The 21,284-nt window shown below is 50.9% G+C and overlaps 1 long non-coding RNA gene across 1 annotated transcript; it reads right to left on the bottom strand.

The window, feature by feature from the left end:
* Positions 1-2,158: 2,158 nt before the first annotated feature.
* Positions 2,159-11,345, bottom strand: LOC134486212 (uncharacterized). Its single transcript, XR_010065058.1, has 2 exons — positions 11,198-11,345; positions 2,159-5,617 (listed from the first exon to the last, which is right to left on the bottom strand). It is a non-coding gene; the product is annotated as an uncharacterized LOC134486212 (long non-coding RNA).
* Between the last annotated feature and the right edge of the window lie 9,939 nt (positions 11,346-21,284).

The raw sequence follows: 21,284 nt of genomic DNA, 5'->3' as shown, positions 1-21,284 counted from the left end.
TTCACAACAGGGTTTCCTGGTTTCACTTTCATAAACTTAGGACCTTCTAGAAAATTCTTTGATTGCCCTTAGGGATCCTATACCTGGCTGACCACAGCCATGGGAAACCTTATCTCATTGCTTCTTCCTCAGACAGAGAAAGCCCAGGGGATTGAGAAAGGAACTTGACGGACACATGCCGAATGCTTCTGCCTGGGCCAGAGGCCTCTCTGGGGCCTCACAGGCCTGAAGCCATTTCCTGGCGGCCTCCATGTTTACAGGGCAAGCTTCAAGGAGCTGAGGAGAGTTAAATATAGTCTCAGGCTCCCTGCTGCTCCACTACCAGCATCCGCGCCCGAGAGTGCCACCTTGTGGCTGGCTCCAGGCTCCTTGGTGGGATAGAAACCATCTCGGGGGAAGGAGTAGATCAAGATGGCTGCCCAGGAAGCAGTGGAGGGGCGGGGGAGGAAGGAGGAGGGAGGAGGGAGGAAAGAGGGAGGAGGAGGGCAGGGATGTGGCTCTCTCCCTTCTGGCCACTGGCCCATTCCTACGGGTTGCTAAGTCACCTCCAACATGGCTTCCCCAGAAAACTCCAGTAAAGGCCTGAAGAGGGGCTGTGAACTCAGATCTCTATACTATGTCTGTCAGGCTGCAAAACTCTTCCAAAGCCAGGAGCCGCCTCCACCTCCCTCGCCAGACAAGGACAGCGTCCTGCCATCAGCAATGGTTTCCAGGGAGATAAACCCCTTCGGTTTTTTTTTTTTTTTTTTTTTTTCTCAAAGCAAAGAACTAGGAACGAGATGCCCAGATCCTTGCAGACCCCCCCCCCCCTTTCCCAAAGCTCCTTAACCTTGCTCTAAATAGCAGTGGCTGGCCGCAAGCTTGACCCACCTACCACGTACTGGTTAAGCCACCTCAGGCCGTCCGCCCCACACACCTTTCAGAAGAGACAGAATGGATACATATATGTAGGAATGGTAATGTTGCCGTCACCCTCTGCAGTGCAGTGCTGCGGAGCTGGCAGATCAGAGAGAGGATGCAACTTGCCCAAGGTCACACACCTAAAGTAGAGGGCAAGGGTCCAGGGTAGGCCGGAGTCCACAGCCTGTGCTGGTAAACAAAACTGGGAGACACGTCCTTTGACTGTCCATTCCAAGCAACTGGAGAGGAAGCAGTTCCTGGTGTCCTTGGGTCTCGGGGAGGCGGCTCAATGGGGAAGTACCCGCTGCAGCACAAACCTGAGGACCTTAGGTTCGGATCACTAGAACCCGCGGAAGAAGCTGGCACTACTGGTGCTAGCAGTCCACAAGTAACCCCGGTGCTGGAGTCTGGACTGGAGGCTCTTTTGGGGCTGGCTGAGTAGTTTGTCTAGTCAAAGCAGGTGATCTCGGTGTTCAATGAGCGAGCTTGCCTCAAAAAAATCAAAACGATTGAGGAAGAGACCCATGCCGACCTCTGACCTCCACATATGTCTGCCTGGCATCACACAGAAACTGAATTTCTAAAAAAAAAATTTGTTGCTGTGTGTAGTGGTGCATGTCTCTAATCCCAGCAGCCAGGAGGCAGGGGCAGTTGGATCTCTAAGTTTGAAGCCAGTCTGGTCTACAGTGTTCCAGGACACTCGGAGTTACACGGTGAAACCCTGCTTAGAAAATAAGATAAGGATCTATTTATTCTGTTAGGCGCATGCGTGTTTTCTTACGTTTCTGTATGCACGCTATGTGTGTGCCGGTTCGTGGTAACAGCAGGTGACCAGAAGACAGCAGATCCCCTGGAACTGGAATTAACAGATGGCTGTGAGCCACCAGGTGGGAGCTGGGAACTAAGCTTGGGTCCTCTGCAAGAGCAGCAAGTGATCTTAACCACTGAGCCATCTCTTCAGCCCCTAACCAATTAACTTCTTAAAAGGGCTGGCAAAATGGCTCAGAGAATAAAGACACTTGCAGCCAAGCCTGAAGGCCTGAGTTCAATTCCCAGACTCCCCCCACCCCCAACACACACACACACACACACACACACACACACACACACACACACACACACACACGAATATAGTTTCTTTTTTAAAGATAACAGCTCACTACGTATACCAGGGTTGCCTTGAAATCACAGAGACGCACTTGCCTGTGTTTGGAAAGTGCCTCCACCTCTGACCAATAAGTATAATCTTTCTTCTTTCTTTCTTTTTTTTTTAAATATTTATTCATTTATTATATGTAAGTACAATGTAGCTGTTCAGACACACCAGAAGAGGGCATCAGATCTCATTACAGATGGTTGTAAGCCACCATGTGGTTGCTGGGATTTGAACTCAGGACCTTTGGAAGAGCAGTCGGTGCTCTTAACCACTGAGCCATCTCTCCAGCCCTCTTCTTTCTTTCTTTTCTCTCCCTTTTTTGTTTTTTGTTTGTTTGTTTTTTTCAAGACAGGGTTTCTCTGTCTAACAGTTCGGGTTGTCCTGAAACTTGCTTTGTAGACCAGGCTGGTCTCAAATTCACAGCGATCTGCCTGCTTCTGCCATCACTGTCCGACCCACTTATTAAATAGAAAAAGACCTCTTGGAAACCAAGCACAGAGAGAGATAAACACCAATGGGCAGAGAAGACTCCTGACCTGACCCCGAGGGACAGCAGCCAGGAGCCACGCGCCTTCTACCGTTGCTTGGTGTGGGTTGGGAGCCAAGCCTAATTTGTCAGCAGTTCCTGCCTGCAGGAACTCTGCCCTGTGGAGGGCTGCACCCTGCTAGGGGCTGGGTGCTCCCTCTGTCTGGAGCTGCGGGAAGCCTCCACAGCTGTGACTGAAACAAATAAAGGCAGCCCAGGTGGGAGGGGCGTAGCTCTGCGGGTTCCACAGTCTTGGTCTGGTTTAGCAGACAAGTGGCCCTGGATTCTATCCACAGTTCCACAAATGAACCAAAACAAAAATAAGCGAGCGAAGCCAGGCATTCTAATCTTGTGGGGAAACACCCCAATGTTTTGCAAATACTGACTATGCTTGCTTGTCTTTTTTTTTTTTTTTTAAAGACTTATTTTAAGTGAGTATGCTGTAACTGTTTTCAGACACACCAGAAGAGGGCATCAGATCTCATGACAGATGAGTTGTGAGCCACCATGTGGTTGTTGGGAATTGAACTCAGGACCTCTGGAAGAGCAGTCAGTGCTCTTAACCGCTGAGCCATCTCTCCAGCCCGCTTGTTTGTCTTTTGAGACAGAGTCTGGTTGTGTGGCTCTGGGTGTCTTGAAGCTCCTCCCTATGTAGACCAGGCTAGCTTCAAATTCAGAGAGATCTACCTGTCTCGGCTGGCTTGGTTCTGGGATTAAAGGCACATGACACCTTACACAGCCAACACATATTTTAAAACTGGTCCCAGGCCAAACAGAACAGGACCCTTTGTAAGGGAATCTGTGGGTACCCAGTCCTGACCCCACCCACTTGTGCCAACATGCGTCTTGGCTCTTTTCCCTCAGGCATGGCTCCTTGACTCACAGTCAGAATCACACCAGCAGCTTAATTACCGAAGGCTTGCCCAATGCAGGAGCCTTTTTCTCCAGCTGACCCTGTCCCTGTACTCCACACCTGAGGGCTCACTTGTGCCCCAAGGAGGTCTGCACATCAAGTGCAGCTGCCTCCAGGGTGAGCCACCCCCACAACGCGGACCAGTGCGCTAACATCTCCTCTCTGGTGTGGTGTGCTATAAATAGGGCCCAGTTGTGGTTCTAAACCCTGAACCCATAGTGCAGCCCTGACTATTTCTGTGTTGTAGAGTCCACAGGAAAGAGTCCTTAGTAAGGAGAGGCAGGGGCGTGTTAGAAAGCGCCAATCCTGGGGTTGGGGATTTAGCTCAGTGGTAGAGCGCTTGCCTAGCAAGCACAAGGCCCTGGTTCGGTCCCCAGCTCTGGAAAAAAAAAAAAAAAAAAAAAAAGAAAGCGCCAATCCCCAAAATGTCACACCAAGGGGTCTCAGAAAATAGTGGCATTGTCGGGGAAGAGCTTGGAGGTCGCTGAGGCCAGAGACAAGAAGTTATAGTTCTTCTGTCCCAAGGAAAGCAAGAGATCAGGTAGAGGGGTGCTGGTGACCCCTGGGAGTAGTAGGCTGTCAACTCTGTCACTGCCCCTGCCCAGGGCACCAAGGCCCAGCTGACCCTGAGAGGCCTGTCCTCTGAGAAACATTTTTGCTAGTTTTGTTTTTAAACAAAGGCAGTTAGCCTTCACAGACTCCATTTCCTGAAACTCTCCTCTCCCCTTGGAGCTGACCTACCAATCACATCAGATTGTAAAGTGGAGCTCTCTTAAATGGAATGAGTCTCAGTCACCACCGAGGGCAGGAAGAAAAGCTGGAAGCCATCTTGCTTCAGTGAGCTCACTCACCAGATCTGGGTTCTGTGGACAGGGAGACAGGAGGCCTGCTCTCTGCTAGGGGCTGATCTCAAAGCTTGGGAGAGACATGCCAGGCAGACTCAGAGTCTGGAAGTGGAAACGTGGGAGTGACGGAGGGAAAGAAGAATGGAGACATTACACATCCGGTCTGTCCTGGGTTTGAATCCACCTTTTCTTTTGCCTGCAGGGCAGCCTCAGGGAACTGGACCTGCTTAGTGGCTGCATTTCTGCGGCTGTGCTTGTGACAGGAGCCACCATTCTCTTGAATCAGGGTTGTCACTCTGACTCAGTCCTACGGCAGATCTCTGGCACCCAACAAGAAGGTAAGACAGGGTAGTCCCTTGTCGGGGTCGTCTTGCTTCATTTTCAGGGGAACCCTCAGACAGGGACCTTTATTGCCTCTTTGTGTGGGCTGAGGAACAGAGAAGTTGCACGACTTGCTGGGGTCACACAGCTCATAAACACCAAAGCCAGAATTTGACCTGAAGTTTTCTGGCCTTAGAGCTGACCTCTGTAGCCATGGAAGGCTTCAGGGACTGTGTTCTTTTAGTTGGTGCCTATCAGCTCTGGTCTCTCTCCTCTGTCCACCTCTTGGGATCTAGGGTGGTGACCAGAAGTAGGCAGGTACAAAGACAGGCTTATTGACTGGCCCACTAATGAAGGAGTGATCCCAAAATATTTCCAACCCACAGGAAGCACTCAAGGGCAGCCACCCCACCAGGCCACAAATCACTCACAGGACAATTTTCTCAAGATAATCTCCTAAGCGGCCTTAGAAATGATTCCTGCAGGCCACAGCCCACACACCTTCCACCAGCCCCTCTCTGTTCTTTGTAACTCCCTGGGTGTAAATTGTTCTGCTTGGAAGGGAAGGAGGTACAGCCTCACTTAAGAGACAGGCAGGGGACAACCAGTGAACACTTTTTCGTTCCTGTCCCCTTCTGCTATAATGTCATTCCAAACTTCCCAGCTGGAAGGTGGGCCAAAAGCCTGGAGGAGCTGGCGCTGCCTATGGGCAAGGGACAAAAAGCCACTCCACCCATGGTCCCCCTCCCGTGTAAGAGCAAAAATGGGTGACCAGTTGCTCAGGTCAAAGACTTCAGAGTTCCCTCCTTCCTCTTCAACCTCCAACCATCCGGCTAGGCAGCTGGGGCTCAGTTCTTCCCTCAGAAGGAAGTCTCCGGCCAGCTCTCTGCTGTCTTCTGACCTCTGTGGGCACAAGGCACGTATGTAGCACACAGACATACGTGCACATGAAACACCTAGACACAGAAAATAAAAGGTAAACTAAAAAAGAAAAAGTAGAAATCTGCTAGGCAGGCAGTACATGCTCACCAGGATGGGGCAACAAAGTCACAAATTCAAGGTTAGTCTGGGCTATGGAAATACATACAGACATACATACATACATACATACATACATACATACATACATACAATCACAGGAAGGGAAGAAAGAAAGTAAAACCAGGACTAGATAGATATATAAAGGAAAGGAAGACAGAGAGACAGACAGAGAGACCAGGGCTCTTAAGATGGTTCAGTGGGTAAAGTCACTTGCAGAGCTAGGGGGACAACCTGAGTTCAATGATGGAAGTGAGGAGCAGTCTCCACAGAGGCCCTCTCTGACCTGTATGACATGGATACTGTACTTGCTGGTTTTCTGTGTCAATGGCACAAGCTGGAGTTATCACAGAGAAAGGAGCCTCCCTTGAGAAAGTGCCTCCATGGGACCCAGCTGTAAGGCATTTTCTCAACTAGTGATCAAGGTGGGAGGACCCAGCCCATTGTGGGCGGGGCCAGCCCATTGTGGGCGGGGCCAGCCCGTTGTGGGCGGGGCCAGCCCATTGTGGATGGGGCATCCCTGGGCTGGTGGTCCTGGGTTCTATAAGAGAGCAAGCTGAGCAAGCCAGGGAAAGCAAGCCAGTAACATCCCTCCTTGGCCTCTGCATCAGCTCCTGCTTCCTGCCCTGTGTGAGTTCCAGTCCTGACTTCCTTCGATGATGAACAGCAATGTGGAAGTGTGAGCTAAATAAGCCCTCTCCTCCCCAACTTGCTTCTTGGTTCTGATGCTGTGTGCAGGAATAGAAATCCTGCCTAAAACAGGCTACCACAGCATACATGCATCATACACACACACACGCCTGATAGTAAGTAGTATGTGTCTCCCTCCATGTACATATGACACCATGTGACTGCACTGCTTACAGAGTCCAAAAGAAGGAAGTGTAATTACAAGGTGTGGCAGTTTGAATAAAAATGGCCCCAACAGGCTCAATGCTTGAATGCTTGGTCACTGGGGATTGGCACTTTTTGAGAAGGATCAGGAGGTGTGGCCTTTTGGGGGGAAGTGTGTCAATTGGGTTTTAAGGTTTCAGAAGCCCATCAAAGACCGAGTCTTACCCTCTCTGCCTATGGATCAGGGTACAGAACTCACAGGTACTTCTCCAACACCGGATCTGTGTCTGCTGCCATGTTCGCCGCCCTGCTTCCCGCCACGATGGAAATGGATTAACCTCTGACACTATAAACAAGCCCCCAATTGAAGGCTTTCTTTCATAGCAATAGAGCAATGACTAAGATACAGGCGTGCTAGGAATTGGACCCCAGTACTCTGCAAGTGCAGTAAGCACCGTTAACTGCTAAGCCATCTCTCCAGCCACTTTAAAACTATGTTCTTAATTCTCTGAAAATATCATGCAATGTATTTTAATCATATTTAGCTCTGGCTCCTTCTATCATCTCCAGATCTACCTCCCACTCACCCCTTCACAACTCCATGGCCCCCTTTCTCTTTCCAAAATAAAGCACTGAGTCCGATTGGAATTGTATGTACTGTGTTGCCTTGTGTTGTTACATTGTATCGTATACTCACTGGTATGTATACTCACCGGTATGTGTGGGGATGTCCACTGGATTCTGGGAGACCTACCAGATGCCAACACCTTTAAAGAAAACCGACTCTCTCCTGACCCAGCAGAAATCAAATACCAGTAATTCCTTGAGTAGGGTAGGGGCTCGTGAGCCCCTTCATGGCTTGATCTTGTACAGGTTCTGTGCAAGCAATCCCGAGTCCTGGGTCTTGTCATGGCCAGAGGTCGATGTTTGGCTCTGATCCCTTTTGACTTCTGGCGTTTACAGTATCTCACTGGAAGCGTTCTAACCTAACACCTAAAACTGGAATGCTCCAAGGCCAGTGGGTCACAGAGCGAGACATACCCTAGTCCTTCCATGGGTTTGCAAGTCAGATGAGAAGAATATTGGTTCTACAGAGACGCCGCCTCGCTCATATTTTCCTTGAAACACGGTGCTGGAGAGGTAACTAAGAGTTCTACATCCAGATACACGTGCAGCTGGAAGAGAGAGACGCTGGACCTGGCCTGAGCATTTGAGACCACAAAACCCACCCCAAGTGAGGCAGTCCCTCCAGTAAGGCCACAGGCGCTCCAACAAAACCATACCTCCTGATATTGCCACCACCTATGAGCCTATGAGGAAAATTCCCACTCTAACAACCTTGTGTGGTTTGAACAAACATTTCCATTACTCTTCTTATCATTTTGGTAATTAAGAAGCAGAAGCAGAGAGCAAACAGCAACCAGACGCAGCCTCCCCATAAGGGAAGTGGTAGGGGCCACTGAGGATGCTGGCTGAGAGCTTAGAGTTTTGCTATGTAGCCCTGGCTAGCCTGGAACTCACTAGGTAGATGAGGCTAGTCTCTAACTTGCAATCACACCTCCTAAGTGCTGGACCTCCAGGAGCAGGCCACCGGGATCAGCCGACTGAGCCTTAAAATGGACGAAGAACCAGATGTGCGGGCACACACCTGCAATCCCAGCGCTGGGGAGGTGGAGGCTGGAGAACCAGGAATTCAAGGGCCATCTTTAGCTGCATAGTGAGTTTGAAGCTAGCCTGTCCTACATGGTGAGTTCTAGGCTAACCAAGGACCCTTTTCAAAAACCAAAAAGCAAGCCTAACTACATGAAACCCCTGTCTAGAGGAACTGATCTGGCACAGCACCAAATTCTGTCTCCAGAGTACTAGTCATAGGTGAGCTTCTCAGAGGTCCCAGAGTTTTCAGACCTCTTTGCTCCCTCAAGCAAAGACCACGGGTGTGAGAATGTCCCCGGTTCCAGGCCACTCTGTTCTCTTGTGAGATGGAAACCGTGTCTACTCCTCTCCAGAAATCCCAACAACAAACCAAAGCTCACCCTGGGAGCCAATCATCTGACTTCCACAGTACGGATGAGGGGTTACTGGCTGGAGGGGGCGTCACCCCAAAGCAATTACTTTAGTGGTAGTCTCACCTTGCCATGAATGAAGTTACCCTTAGCTGTATAAATGGGGAACCTTTTCAATTAGCCTCCCCAGACCCTCAATTAGAACAAGGCAGCAAGGTGTGGCTTGCCTATGATCCCAGAACTCAGGAGAGAGAGGCTGGAGGACCTCTGTGAGTTCAAGGAAAGCCTAATCTACAGAGGGAGTTCAAGGACGGCCAAGGATACATGGTGATACTCTTGTCTCAAAAGTAACAACCACAAAGAATTGCATAATGGCTGTCAGAAGCCTACTGCATCTCAGGTGATGGCCGAGTAACCCTCCTTTTGTGAGGAAAGCCAACAGTTAAGAAAGCCAACAGTTGGGGTTGGGGATTTAGCTCAGCGGTAGAGCACTTGCCTAGCAAGCGCAAGGCCCTGAGTTCTGTCCCCAGCTCCGGAAAAAAACAAACAATCAAAGCCAACAGTGATGGACTCAGAGAAAGCTTAGCCGGTGGGAGGAAGATATTGGCTGTTGTGCTCTGGGGAACCTCAATCCACAACACAACAAACAAAACCTTGTTTTGTTATTTTTGTCTTTTTTTTTTTTTTCCCTCGGAGCTGAGGACCGAACCCAGGGGAGCTGAGGACCGAACCCAGGGCCTAAGCTCTCTACCACTGAGCTAAATCCCCAACCCCGTGAATCCTTGTCTTAACAAAAACAAGGCAGTCTGGCTGAAACTGGTTCAGTGGGCAGGAGCTGGGGAGCCCTGGCCATTTCCATCTTCAAACACCTGGCCCTCACGCTAGCTTGTGAGCTTCCAGGGACCTCCCCTGAACTGCCTGTCCCCCAAAGAGGAAGTAAGCGAAGGAGAAATGGACAAACAGTAATCTGGCTGCCAACTAGGTTCCTCCATCCCGGGGAAGTCAGTACCAGAAGCCCACACAGCCCTGCCCCGCCCAACCCCACCGACCAGCCTCAGCTCCCACCTCAGTGGCGACTTTTCTTCCAGCAACTGTCCTCTCCACCACCAAGAATGTTGGCTCTGCCCTAACGCGGGACCCCTACAAGGACAGATCTCCAGGCTAGAAAGGTTTGTTTTATTAATTTATCTTTAAAAAATATTTTGTGGGGCTGGGGATTTAGCTCAGTGGTAGAGCGCTTACCTAGGAAGCGCAAGGCCCTGGGTTCGGTCCCCAGCTCCGAAAAAAAAAAAGAACCAAAAAAAAAAAATATTTTGTGTGTTATTATTTGTCTGTGTATCAGGTGTGCATAGTGCCCATGGCCTCGTGTCTGTGTATCATGGAGGCCAGAAGAAGGTATCAGGACACCCTCCCCCAGCCCCCACCCCAGCTGAGGTTACAGGCAGCTGTAGGTCACCGTTGTGGGTGCTGGGAATGGAACCTGGTCCCCCACAAGAGCAGCAAGTGCTCTTAACCTCGGAACCTTCTCTCTTACACTGCTGGAGGGGCCTGCAGTTTGCTAGGCGAGTAAGCGCTCTCTCAGTCAGTGAGCTGGGTCAGACCTTCAAATTAACAGCTATTTCTTCTGCTGTGTGTGTGTGTGTGTGTGTGTGTGTGTGTGTGTCTGTGTTTCTGGGAATGGTACCCAGGACCTTGTGCAGACAAGCATTCTACATCAAGTACAAGCTCAGCCCTTGATTTTCCGAGACCCTCACTATTTATTTCAAACACTACTGCACCGCTGTGGGGTCTTACAAGAGACGGGGCGGAGAACTTGGGTAGGTAACTTTTCTCTCAACACCTAGAGAGGCCGCCTGCCACAGCTGGAGAGTCTAGTTTTAGATCCGCTTTGTGTTTCTGCGTTTAAAATAGAAAATACGACCAGGACGCACGCGGTCTTTTTCTTCTTAGCAACCATAGCTGCCCGCCGCCTCGGGGCTTCCTGGAACCCACGCGGCCCACGCACTGCTCCAAGCATCTGGCTCAGCCTGAGACGAGCTGAGGGGGCTGAGACCCTGCAGGAGCTGTGAGCCAAGACAGAGGCTCCAAGGCCCTGAGTGGCACAGGGTGGGCTCCGGGCATTTTCAGCCCAGTGCACTGGAAACCTGGCGACGCTGGGGTCCCTGCATGGAGACGAGACTCTTGTGGGGTGGGTCTCAGATAAGGTTGAGTTTCAAGTAGGGATGGGACCAGAGTGGACAGAGGTCCCAGATGAGGATAGGACCAAGGTGGGAATGGATCCCAGGTGAGGATGGGATCTGGGTGGAGATAAGACTGCGGAAGGGGATATGGGCCCCAGGTGATGATGGGACCAGGGTGAGGATGAGACTGAGGGAGATGGCTGGGAATGGAAACAGGGGGAGGAGATATGGACCTCGGGTTGGGACAGGACCTTAGATGGTGGTGGCCGAGGTGGTGGTGGACCCAGGAGGGGATGGGTCTTGATCGGCTGCAACTGAGTCAGAAGCATCTCTGGATAGCCCCAGGAGGGCAGGGCTCCGGAAAGGTGACCTCGGCTCCCCGCCCCGGTTGATGGCGCGGTGAAGTTGAGGTCGGTTCCGGTTCGGGGCCGTGATCCCCAAGCTGGAGACCGCGCTGCCCCTTCGCACCCACCGCCCTTACCTCTGCCTCAGACTCTGGAGTCAGGGAGAGCGCGAACTCGCGTGCCCCATTGCTCTCCGACTCAAACTGATCGGCGTCCAGGAGGATGTCCTGTTCCGGCCCGCCGCTGTAACCCGGAGGTCCGCCTGGCGGAGGCGGAGCAGGTGCGGTCGCAGGACCGGACGCAGACCGAGCGCTCAGCGCCGCCCAGTGGCAGCGGCAAGCTCTGCAGCGGCCGCAACGCGCAAAGCTCGGATGCTGCGCTCTCCGGTTGCTTCTTCAACAGCCAAGGAGAGCTGTTGTAAACCAGCTCTGGCTGCGTGTTAGAAACTCACAGGGAGGTTTTTAATGAGACCTGGTGCTCTGGGTCACCGCATTTCGGTTAAAAGTTAAAATCATCATCCTTGGTTACATAGTGGGTTAGGTTCGAGACCAGCCTAGGCTACATGAGACCTTGTATCAAAAGCGCCCCCGCGCCCAACACACACACAAAGACCTAATTGAGAGTTCTTGAGCCTTCTCTTCCTCCCCCATTCAGCTTTTATTTGTTTTACAGTTATTTGGGGTGTGTGTGTGTGTGTGTGTGTGTGTGTGTGTGTGTGTGGTGTGTGTGTGTGTGTCTCCTCCCAGTTTTTAAAATAAGTTCCAACCCTATCTTACAAAATAAAGTGTCTCAGGGAAGAAAGGTGTTGCTGCCAAGCCTGAGGCCCTGAGTTAGACCCCTCCCCACTTGAGTGGACACAGAGAACAGTCGGACTCCTCAAGGTTGTCCTCTGACCTCTAGACACCTGTGCTGGCACATGTGCACCTGCACACATGAATACACACACACTACTTGTAAATTTAACACACATAAAAATATAAAGTATAACATATATCTGAAAAAGCTGCATCAGGGGGAGTGGGGGGGGGAAAGATGGGATTCTGGTGAAATGAGTGGGCCAGACTTAGTGGTTCCCAAAAAGAAAGAGAGGAAGAGATAGAAGGGGGGAGGGAAGGAGGGAGGGAGGGAGGGAGGGAGGGAGGGAGGGAGGGAGAGAGAGAGAGAGAGAGAGAGAGAGAGAGAGAGAGAGAGAGAGAGAGAGAGAAACACTAAATCTGACCCGCCCAGGCTGGGAGGCTTGCCCAGATTCCCCAGTGCCTAGGCTGAAGAGGACGACCTCCTTACAATAGAAGTGGGACCGCTCAAAGGGGAAAGGATCAGACCATAGTCTAGGTTTGAGTTTCCAGCTGATGTCTTTTAAAATATTGCATTTATTTTTAAATGGGTTGGTCTTAGGGTTGGGACTAAATGCCCACCACCCTTGACCCTTCTCCAAATTACATGTGAGTTCATCTCCTATCTGACACCCCTCGGGAGTCGTCTAAACTCGCTCCATCTGGCTTTTGCGTGTTCTGGGGCTGCTGGCTTCCCACTTCCGGATAAGGATGCTGATGTTCCACATCCGTCCGGACTCTCAAACTCTCTGCCCAGCATCTTCCGGAAAATTCTTGGCAAAACCTTGGGCCCCAGGCACTTAGAAAGGGAATCCACTGAGGCCACACACGGCCACCCCCCATCCTCCGTGTCTATGACATGTCTAGTACTGAGTTCTTTCACACATCACCCTAGCAAACCTGCCAGGGCTGGGGACAGCTGCAAGAGGCCAGAGACTCAAGCCGCTGGGCCAATAACCAGAAGAAAGGCTCAGGGAGATGAGGGAGGGACTGAGGCTTGGCAGGGCGGTCCACTGCCACCAGGCACCAGCTATACTGCTTTGGCTCAGTTGTGACCTGGTCAGGAGGCCTACGGTTAAAGCTTCATTCAGCCAAGTGGTAAGTTTGGGGTGAGAGAGGAACTTGGAGAGAATGTGCTGAAGGTTTAAATATCTGGAAGGCCGCTTTCTTTGAAATTAGTTATAACCAACCTTTATAATACCTTTGGGAGGGAAAGCAGGAGGATCAAGATTTGAGGTGATTCTCTGCTAAGTTTGAAACTAGCCTGGGCTACATGAGTCCCTTTCTCAAAACACCAGCCTGGATTTTTTTTTTTTTTTTTTTTTGGTTATAGCTGCTTATAGATTTATTTATTTATTATATATACATACACTGTAGCTATTGTCTTCAGACACACCAGAAGAGGACATCAAATCCCATTACAGATGGTTGTGAGCTACCATGTGGTTGCTGGGAATGGAACTCAGGACCTCTGGAAGAGCAGCCACTGCTCTTAACCACTGAGCCATCTCTGCAGCCCTCGGCCTGGAATTTAAGTTTAAAATGTGAGTGGCTTTTGGAAATTGTCACTTTCTGGGGGAACTGTCACACCCTGGGCACAGTTGGGTAAGCCAGAAATCACTGTGTTTCTAGAATCTGGTGCCCCATCCTATTTTTTGTACTGGGGACCCCGGAGAAATGGGGAGCTGGCCTGCCCTTTCCAACAAGTCAGTTGCTAATTGGTTTTGCCCCACCAGATTCAGGAGATCACCTGGTGAAGGCCTATGCCAAGGACCCTGCCCAAGGCCACAGGAAAGATTTTTTTTTTAAAAAAAGAGTTGAATTTGCACAGTGTCTAGCCTCCCAGAGGGCTGGTGGCTATGGTCCTCACGCTCTGCTCTCAGTGGTCCAGGAAAGGCCTGGAACGCACTGCTAGCAAGAGGCCTGGAATGCAGCCTGCAGAGGCCGCACCCTGCCCAAACCAGTTTGAACCAGCTGCGGGAAGAAGCAAGGCCAGTCCCTTCGAGCTCCCTCTGGCGCCCAAGCTGTCTTAGAACTGCTGCGGGTTTTAGAGGTTCCTGTGGGTGGGGGCGGGGACCCAGCAAGGCCTGGGGATGGACGAGGGGGTAGGGTGGCGATACATAGGGTAGAGTTGGGGTGCCTGCCCAGCCTCTGCCTAGCGTGGAGACTCCCGGAGCTTGGAGCTGGGCCCCAGGCCACGCCCTTCCACTCCCCCATCTTCTAGCTTCACCTCTAAGGACACAGTGGCCAATCTGCCTTTCAAAGTTCTCTCTACTGAGACTTCAGCCTCCAGGTCTATCGAAGTCCTGCCGTGGTGCAGGGCAGCAATGTGCCCAGTTTACGTGGAGGCAGGAGCATCAGAAATTTAAGGGCGTTCCTAGGTTACATTGAAAGTCCGAGGCCGGGCTGGAAAGATGGCTCAGCGCTTAAGAGCACTGACTGCTCTTCCAGAGGTCCTGAGTTCAATTCCCAGCAACCACATGGTGGCTCACAACCATCTGCAATGGGATTCTCTCGTCAGGTGTGTCTGAAGAGAGCGACTGTGTACTCACATATATAAAATAAATAAATCTTTAAAAAAAAAAAAAAAGAAAGTTCGAGGCCTTGATATGTATATGATGCTATTTCAAAGAGAGGAGAAACGAAAAACTCACAAATTGTGGACCCAGTGGGCACTCCTTTTTATGTGTAGATTTAAACTTTCATTGCATTTCTTTATTGTGGGGGAGGGGTGTGTTTGTGTGTGCATGTGCGTGTGTGTGTGTGTGTGTGTATGAATGTGTGTGTGTGTGTGTGTGGTTCTGGGCTCACTCACCTGTGGCACTTCTAGCTCTGCAAGTGGCATCACACTGGTGGCCCAAGTGTCTCCATGTGCCAGGCACTATTCCCAGACCGATGGATTCCCATCACACCAGTGTAGTGTCAGCCCTGCCATGTCCCCATTGACCAGAGGTGGAAACTGAGGCCTGGAGAAGTTGAGCATTGCAGTCACCTTCCTAACTAGTCCATGAGAGACCAGTCCCAACCTGGAAGAGTCTGACCCCAGGAATGAAGTCCCATCATGCCTAGGAGCCCCTGCCATCTTCAACAGAGCAGCTACAACTCTTCAGTGGGGGCCCTAAAGTAAGGCCTGTTGCTGATCCACCTCAGAAGGGTCTAGGGAGAGTCCTTAGCTCTCAACTGAGATTCCAGCCCACTCCAGCTGGATATAATTCTGTCCCGGTAGCATGTGATCTTAAGAGAAGCCAGGGGGTTGGGGATTTAGCTCAGCGGTAGAGCGCTTGCCTAGCAAGCACAAGGCCCTGGGTTCGGTCCCCAGCTCCGAAAAAAAGAAAAAAGAAAGAAAGAAAGAAAGAAAAAAAAGAAAGAGAGAGAAGCCAGGAATGGTGGCACACAGGTTTCATCCCAGCACTGAGGAGGTAGAGGCAGGTGGATCTCTGTGACTTCAGGGCCAGCCTGGTCTACAAAGTAAGTCCAAGACAACCAGGGCTACACAGATAAGCCTTGTCCTGGGAAAGAAAAGAAAAGGAAAGGAAAAATGAAAAGAAAAGAAAAGAAAAGAAAGGAAGAGATCATATAGAAGATGGGCAGTTAACTACAGGGACTCCATCTATGTGGCCAGGCCATAAGGAAGATGTCACCCACACGGGTGGTTAAACGAGAAATGCCCCCAACAGGCTCATGTATTTGAACACTTGTTCTCCAGTTGGTGGCGCTGTTTGGTGGTGGGGAGCTATGGAACCATTAGGAGGCACAGCCCTTCTAGAGGAAGTAGGTCAGGTGGAGGGTTACAGTCTCACCCCAGTTCCAGTTTGCTCTTCTTGTTTCCTGTGTGCAGCTGGGACTCGAGAGCCCTAAGCCTCCTTCTTTGGCCTCCTGTGGCCACTGCGTGACCCGTCCTCTGGAAGAAAGGCAAACTCTTCCCTCTCCCTTAAGTGGCTTTTGGTCATAGCAACAGAAAAGTAACTCACATGCCGGGCTGAGGCATTTTAGTGACTCGGCAGCTGGTTTGGGGGTCACCCAGGTGCAGATTTGAAACCCCAGTAAACTCATTGGCTCGCAAGCTCGACTTCCACATGGTGGAGGGAGAGAACTGGTGCTTGCAAGTTGTCCTCTGTTCTTGTGCTCTGGTGGGTACACACCTTCCTCCTCCTCCTCCTCCCCCTCCTCCTTCCTTTTTACACTTTGTTTTTCCAACGTTGTTTCTCTAAGTAGCCCTGGCCCTCAGAGTATCGGGACTAAAGGTATGGACTATCTCACCTACCTAGCGCCCCTTGAATATAGCAGGTAACTTTGGAGGGAACCATTTCTGGTAGCCACCACACAGTGGGTAGACTCAGCCTATGTAGGTTCAAATACCGGGTGCACATCCATCCTGTGTGACCTTGGTAGAGTTGATTAACCTCTCTGTGCCTCACATCCTTCAGTGCTGTACTGCAGCTTACCAGTTTTCGAAGCGTGCTCACCCGTATATGGCATCCAAGGGTGTCTGGCAGACAGGGAGCCTCACCCACTGGGAGTGGAGTGAACAGCTGGTGTTTTCAAGACAGGGCAGAGTTGACTGGGACACAAAGTAACTGTGAACCTGCCAGGCAGGGTCTTGGCTAACCAGCATGCATTGGGGCCATAGTGGTCCCTGAAGCTGATGAGGAGATTCAAGTGAACCAGAAGCATGATGCCCCACCAGACTGTGCAAGCTGGTTGGTCCCTGTCAGACTCAGAACAGACGCCTGGTGCTGTGCTCTGGAGAGCAAAGATGGCAAATTGTTACTCGGTCCCGGGCATCTCTGCCCCCTGGTGGACATATTTGGTATGGCATCCTCTCAGAGCCTGGGTGGTGGCTCAATTAGTTGCTTGGGAGTTCATCAAAGCTGCTTGTCTAGGGCACGCTGATGTCATCAGGCAGGCTCTTCATCAGAGAGCTGAGAACTCGGAGATGGAGAGAGACTTAGTTGGAAGACGTCAGTGATGTTCACTCCAGCTGGCCCCAGAAGGAGATAGGTGGTGTGACTGTGACCTGCTTGGACAAGTGGCCAAGAGCAGCAGGTGTTCAAGGAGTCTGGGCTGCAGCTAACATCTGTGCTGTCACTCAAGCATCCTACACTCCGTGTGCACCTGGAGGGGGCCCCCAGCCTTGCCCGGCCCCAGCCTCTAGTCACGACATTTGACCCACCCTGGTCCCAGACTCCTTTCCCTCTGAATCCATGAGGGTTAGAACAGGCAGAAGAGGTGGCAGCCTCTCCCATGTGTCCTCTGACACAGATGGAGCTTGTGCCTGGAGTAAAAATGACATAGAGTAGTGTGCACGGGGGTCTGTCTCGGACATTAAAGTGACCCAGGATCCCCGGTGTGACAAACCTCCTGGGAAGTCAGGGATTATGTGTACTCCCCCATGTGTGTGTTGGGGGAGGGGCAGGCACATGCATGTCACGGTATGAACGTGGAGGTCAGAGGACAGTCTGTCAGAGCTGACTCTCTCCTTCTACCATACAGGTCACCAGGCTTGGCGGGGAGTGCCTTGGGCCATTTTACCATGCACACTTGGGGGATCTGACCCACTCGAAGTCTGAGCAGGTCAGTGTGATGAACTGACTGTGGTTCTTCTCAAAATGTTGAGTAGAAGGTTATAGAATTTCTTTTTTTAAAAAAAAAAGATTTATTTATTTATTATGTATAAGTACACTGTCCCTCTCTTCAGACACACCAGAAGAGATCATCAGATCCCATTACAGATGGTTGTGAGCCACCACGTGGTTGCTGGGATTTGAACTCAGGACCTCTGGAAGAGCAGCCACTGCTCTTAACCACTGAGCCATCTCTCCAGCCCTGATCATAGAATTTCTGATAGCCTCAGAAAGATGGTTCTTTTTATATGTGTATGATATTTGTGTGCATACATGTTTATACATGTTGGTGTATGTGTACAGGTGAACCTGGTGTGTGTGTGTGTGTGTGTGTGTGTGCGTGTGTGTAGGCCAGAGGCTAATGTTGGAAGTCTTTCTGGATGGCTCTCCTCTTTATTCTCCGAGGCAGGGTCTCTTTTTTTTTTTTTTGGTTCTTTTTTTCGGAGCTGGGGACCGAACCCAGGGCCTTGCGCTTCCTAGGCAAGTGCTCTATCACTGAACTAAATCCCCAACCCCGAGGCAGGGTCTCTTACTAGAATCCCAGTCTTGCCGTTTGCCTAGGCTAGCCCACTAGCTTGCTGCAGGGATCCTGTTTCTGCCTCCCAAACACTGGGATGACAGGCAGCTGCTGCATCCAGCTGGCACATACTGAGCACAAGGGACTTGAACTTCCACTCTTGCAGCAAGCGCCTGACATGCTGAGTGCCACCCCACTCCCTTTATTTGCCTGGACGGGATGGCAGAGCCTACTCCGCCAGAGAGTTGCTGCTTTTGCAGAGAGCATTGTGTCTGTCTCGATCAAGGATGTGTCCCTATTGACACAGACAGTGGCTCGTCTCAAGCTGCTGAAGTTTGATGGGCCTTCCTTCTTCACTGCATCGCTGAGGTATGACTCAGTCCCTAGAGACCCCTTTTGTTTAAAATGTGTGGTGCAGGGCCGGGATGTCGTCACTAGGTACACCTGCCTGCTGTGCACAGAGCTTGGTTCTATTCCCAGCACACACAAAATGATTCACTCCGAAATCCCAGCGCTCGAAGGTGGAGGCAGGAGGATCAGGGCTTTAACACCTGTCTCAGCTGGATAGAGACTACAGGAGGACTAACCTGGGCTACTTGAAACTGTCCAAATAAAGAAAAAGAAGCTGGGTATGGTGGCCCACACTGCCCATACCTTTAATCCCTGCATTTGGAAGGGAGAGGCAGACAGATCAAGGCCAGCTAGGGCTACATAGTTTGACTCTGTCTAAAAAAAAGAGAAAACATGGGCTGGAGAGATGGCCCAGTGGTTAAGAGCACTGGCTGCTCTTCTAGAGGTCCTGAGTTCAAATCCCAGCAACCACATGGTGGCTCACAACCACCTGTAATGGGATCCGATGCCCTCTCCTGGTGTGTCTGAAGACAGCTACAATGTACTCACATACTTGAAATAAATAAATAAAATCTTTATTAAAAAAGGAGGTGTGATCTTGGAGGAAGTGTGTTGCTGGGGGTGAGCTTTGAAGTTCAAAAGCCCAAGCCAAGCCCAGTGTCTCTCTCTTCTGCTGCTGCCTGTGTGGCCTGAGGATCTGGATGTAGAACTCCTCCAGCATCATGCGTGCCTCCTGCCGTGGCTTCTGCCATGCTTCCCACCATGACAATCGATAATGGACTAAGCCTCTGAAACTGCGAGCCAGCCTCAATTAAATGCTGTCCTTTGTAAGAGTTGCCTTGGTCATGGTGTCTGGTCACAGCTATAGAAACCTAACCAAGACAGCCCACCACGTACATGCATACACCCATAATAAAATACATTAACATGTAAAAATAAAATAAGTCACAATGCACAGATGTTCATGCGACTCCAGCCTTTGGTTCATTCTTGTAATTCTATCCCCAGGGAGGCCGAGGCAGACAGATGATTATAAGTTGGAGGCTAACCTGTGCTACATAGTGAGACCTTCTCCAAAAGAAACCAAATGAACCATGCAACCCAAACAGAGGTAAATGCTCCAGATACCCAGCATGCACTTATATCATGCACATGTTTGGCAGCATCAGGAGCACAGCATGGAGGAATTGTGGGTAAGCTTGCTTTCTTATAGGGCTGTGTTCCGTGAGAGCTTGTGTGGCTGTTTCACACGGCTGTCCTGGGAAACCTTGCTGTTCTTTCTGGTTACTGTTGACCCAGCAGTGCTGGGCTGCGGTGAACACTGCTTTCTGTGCTCGTACAGTGTCTCCTCAGGAGAATTCCCAGAGGAGAAGGTGGAAGCAGATGCTGTTTTTGGAAAGAAAAGGGGAAACTTCCCTCCCTTGCTCTCCACTCTTTCCCTCCTCCCTCCTCCCTTCCTCCCTCTTTCCTTTTTTCCTTCCTTCCTTTCTTCTTCCTTCCCTCCCTCCTTCCTTCCTTCTTTCTTTCCTTCCTTCCTTCTCTCCCTTTCCCTTCCTCTCTCTCCCTCTTTCCTTTTTCCCTTCCTTCTTCCTTTCTTTCCTCTCTCCACCCCTCCATCCCTCCTCCCTCTTTCTTTCTTTCTTTCTTTCTTTCTTTCTTTCTTTCTTTCTTTCTTTCCTTCCTCCCTCCCTCCATACCTCCCTCCCTCCTTTCCTCCCTCCCTCCCTCCTTTTTTCTTCTTTCCCTCCCTCCCTCCTTCTCTCCCTTCCTCCCTCCCTCCCTCCCTCCCTCCCTTCCTAACAGCATCCTTTGCAGCCCAGGCTGGCCTCAGACTTGCTATGGAACTGAGGAGCACCTTGAACTTCAGAATCTCCTGCCTCCCGAGAGCTGGTCTCACAGCTGTGCCACCACCCTTGGCTGATTTCCTTTTCCCATTCCTATACAGGAATGCAGTTAGGGATGAGGCTAGGGGCCATGGCTCTGTGGAAGAGCGCTTGCCTCGCCCCACCTCCCTCAGGTTAAGCCCTGGGTCCCGACGGATTGGAGATGACTGTGCTCCAGAGGTGGGAGTGGGGTGGGTCCTCCACTGTGGACTGAGTTTTGGGCTAGCCTGGGACACCTAAGACCCTGTGTCAAACTACATGAAACTAAACACAGGTATTTAACTTTTTAACGCTTATTTTATGAGTTGTGTGTGTGTTGGGGTGTGGTGTACACCCGCCATGTGGGGGGTTAGAGGTCAACTTGAAGGTGTCTATTCTTCTACCGTATTGCTTGCTCCTAGGGACTGAACTCAGTCTTCAGCAGCGCCTTCACCCACGGGGCCACCTCACTCGCCCATCTCACTCGCCCCCAATTCCTTCCTCCCTCCCTTCCTTCCTTCCTCCCTTCCTCCTTTCCTCCCTTCCTTCCTTCCTCCCTTCCTCACTTCCTTCTGGTTCTTTTTTGTTCTGAAGCCCACACACACCCAAGGGCCACACAGGTTTCTGAAGTTTTTGCTGTGGCCGTGAAGTGGACATGTACTGCGCTATGGATAAAACACTGTTGGGCACTGGTCTGTGACTCAGGGCTCAGCGGCAGGAGGGGGACTTCTTTCCTGACGTGTGAAGCCCCCCATTAGGTGTCAAGCATGGAGAATAAAAACCAAGGGGACATGATCATATTTACCTGTCAACAAGAAAAATGGACAAGGAGCGTCAGGAAGAAAAGTCAAGCTGGGCAGATGTCAAGGACACAAGACAGTTGGCCCGTGTCTGAGCAACCCTAACGAGGGCTAGGCTGAGGGCCGGAAAGGAGCATCAGCCGGACCATGAATTATGTATGACTGCTGTTAAATATTTCATCTGCTCTTAAGCATGGTTTGTCTTAGCACAGCTAAATGAGGAATGAAAAAAAAAAA

This window comes from Rattus norvegicus, chromosome 3, assembly GCF_036323735.1.
Source record: "Rattus norvegicus strain BN/NHsdMcwi chromosome 3, GRCr8, whole genome shotgun sequence".
In the NCBI taxonomy this organism is placed as follows: domain Eukaryota; kingdom Metazoa; phylum Chordata; class Mammalia; order Rodentia; family Muridae; genus Rattus; species Rattus norvegicus.
The sequence above is the reverse complement of the archived record's forward strand: the minus strand, read 5'-3'. Positions and strand labels throughout refer to the sequence as shown.